This window comes from Galeopterus variegatus, unplaced genomic scaffold, assembly GCF_000696425.1.
Source record: "Galeopterus variegatus unplaced genomic scaffold, G_variegatus-3.0.2 Scaffold11840, whole genome shotgun sequence".
NCBI classification, from domain to species: Eukaryota; Metazoa; Chordata; class Mammalia; order Dermoptera; family Cynocephalidae; genus Galeopterus; species Galeopterus variegatus.
This window is the reverse complement of record NW_007737951.1, coordinates 53,238-56,673: the sequence shown is the minus strand read 5'-3', so window position 1 is coordinate 56,673 and position 3,436 is coordinate 53,238.

Below are 3,436 nucleotides of genomic sequence, written 5' to 3'. Positions count from 1 at the left end.
CCGGGACCGGCAACGGGATCGCAGCCCTCGGTGTTGCGCCTGCACCTCGCTCAGCCAGTGAACGGGAACCGGTCTGTTTGTGGGATCCGAACCCTTGGTGGGAGCGCCGCCGCGCTCCCAAGCGGCGCACTGTAGCAGTGCGCCACCGGGCCAGCCCCCAAGCTACTTCTTCTAATTAAGCCTTGACATATCCAAAGTACAAATCTCAGGAACACAAACTCAGAAGCTACCAAGGTGGTCTGACAAGCTAATTCCCTAGGCATGGTGGTCACTGGATTTCATTAGACTGGAAGGTCCTTGAGAGTGGAGACCATGTCTTTTTTTTTTTTTTTTAATATCTACATTTGCTGTCCAGTACCTAAAACAGTAATTATCCCAAAGTAAGTAAACAGTAAATACTTGAATGAGTGAAAAAGGAGAGAATTGTATAGTTCATTTTAATGCTGCTTTTACATTCGAGTTTATTAAAATGTTCTAGAGTTTTGAAGACCCTTGACAACACTATTATCAACTGAAAAACCGTAGTCTTGGACCTAGTGGATGAGCAACATACTTTTCTGGTTCTTGCAGAAATTATATGCTTTCATTAATATTAAATATAGACATACGTAATTATTGATGATGAAAGAGAAAGAGAAACATTAATAGTTTGTAATCAAAGCCTCTTTATAACTCTATCTTTAGTGGTGAGTCTGTGCAGGAGATCACCCTATCAGAAGTCTTGTCATTGGATAATTGACCCTTCTGTGGTTCAGATGTAATAACCTTATATTAAACTGCACTTTGGGGGAAAAGTGTTACTGTCCCATTCCACTGTGTGAGGGACCTACCAAACAGAGATAACAGAACTCTAAAGAGAGGATTCCTGTAGAGAACAGAAAGAGTCTGTTGATCACTAAAAATAGCCAAGGATATTTATCAAAAAATAAATTTTGGCCATGTACGTAGTACAAATAATCTCAGAGAAAATGTGTTGGTCTTCATCCTAGGATAATATTAAGTTTCTATGAGTATTTCTGTGCTGGCAAGAGAAGGAAGGAGGAGTGCCAGTTATTTTTATATAGTTGTGCCCACAATAGCAGCAAGTGATTTATCAGATGCAGTATAATGAGAAATTTCACTACCTGAAGTTTTCAGGATTTTTTTCAACTCTTTGAAACAACTGATTTTTGAGAGCATATGGTGAAATATAGGCAATTTTTCAGTATGCACACCACACACTCCCACTCCCACACACACACACACACCCCGGACCAGACACTGGAATTTTTTATTTCCAAAGTAAAACTGTCTTCTGAATTAAACTATTTGATAGTTAACACCAATAAAACCAAAGTTTTGATTATCAAAGTTGCACATCATTTAGCATTTCATACTCAGTGTTTCTCTGATGGTTACACTTAGTCACATGCATTCAGGGTTGTTGCTATGGCCACGTAAACACTGGGAGATGTATTTCTGAGTTAGTTTTTTCCATTGGTAGAATTAAACACATTCTATTTTTTTTCCCACACTTTCTTGTTGTATTTACTTTACAATCAATTACATGCTTCTGTGGAATTTGTTCCGGATTAGGAGTTCAATAAATGACCACAAGAAAACAAAATTGATTTATGTAAAAGGGACTCTTCAGCTGCAGTAATTATGCCTATTTTAATTAAAGAAGTTTACTTTCAACGCTAACTATTCTCAATGATAAAGACTGCACGATTTTCGGGCTGGCCCAGTGGCGCACTCGGTAGAGTGCGGCGCTTGGGAGCACGGCAGCCCTCCCTCCGAGGGTTCGGATCCCATATAGAGACCGGTCCGCTCACTGGTAGAGCGGCGGGCGCGACACCGAGGGTTGCAATCCCGTTTCCGGTCACGAAAAAAGACAAAAAGGGAAAAAAAAAAAAGACTGCCTGATTTTAAAGGAGTAATAATATGCATTTTTAATGTGACATAGTTTCTGCAGAGGTGTCAAGCTATTTTACCTGCCTGTCATCCTGCCGACTGGGCCAACTATTGAGCTAGGGATGGGCCTGAAGTTCAAAGACACCTCAAGCCCATTGTCCAGACTGGGTCACAAACCCTGCTAGGCTCGGTCCCCAGACCCCTCACATGCCAGGCTGGGTCCCCAGACCCCTCACACACCAGGCTGGGTCACCAGACCCCTCACACGCAAGTCTATGAGCGAGGTAACTGGCTAAAAGGTCCTTGCAAGCCACAGGTTCGAGAGCATGGCCATGCGGAGCACTAGACACCAGCCAAGCCGCAGTGCTGTGCATGTGCACCAACTCCACCCCCACACACAACTTATTTACAAAGAATGCACCACACCACCCCCAACCAGACCTAAGGCAAGAGGGCCTGATTAAATTATTCTATTTTCCCAAAAAGAGGAAATACATTTTAGTCTCAGCCATGTCATGGGAAAAAAATAAGGAACAAAATGGAAAAGTTGAGAGTCAAGGCAGAATTTTGTTGCAGGAGTTGACCATTTATGTGAACTAATCGTTGTGAAGTTCACAGACATCAGCAGACCTGTCCACACATAGATACATATGAATATCTGCAAAGGTCATCCTGTACTTACTCATCATGTCAAATTAACAACAGCTCTGGAATTTATGCTGCTGTATCAGTAATTATGTGTAATTTTACCCATAAGGAATCATGCAAAAGATGAAGTCATTAAATTGAAATGTGATTAAGGTCAACACCATTATATGTCAGAAAGCAATAATGCAATTTTAAAACAAAAGCTATTTCAAGATATATGGCAAAATAGGAAGTGGCAAAGGGTCGTGGAAACTGGGTTCCAGTTTGAGATGTGTCAACTTGTCGCATGACTTCAAAGGCTTACATAGCTGTAGTTCCCATATTTACAAAGCAAATGAGTGGGACTGGGGATCTCCTAAGTCTCTTTCCAGCTCTAGCTTTCCAATTCTCATTTTGGAAGCTATAAGAGGGACAGGCAAATTTAATATTTATCACAGATTCTTGGCCCATCGGAGGTTTAGTTCAAGGGGAAGGGGCTTCCTTCCATGAAGAATCATATCATGCTTCTGCAAAAATGATGCTTCAGAAAGGCATTAATATTTTCTTTAATAAAAACTACTTCCCTCACTTTCCCAGTCATGATGCTTGAAAGACCCCTAAAATTCTCTACTTTGGTTTAAAAAAGTAAAGGATGCCATAAAATACAAGTGTTACCTGGGAAAATAAAAATACTAGATCAATGTCTTTTACAATTTTTGACACTTTTATGCTCTTAAAAGTCACTTTGGTGGAGCTGAAGGCAGCCCCTCCATCCTCAAGCAGGCAAGAAACAGAGCACACTCGGGGTCCTAGGTCGGAGCCAAGTGCATCCCCCTCTGGGCATCTCCCACTGCGAAGCAGGCAAGGAGCACACCAAAAACACCACTTCCACATGGGTGGCCCACCGCAGCCACTG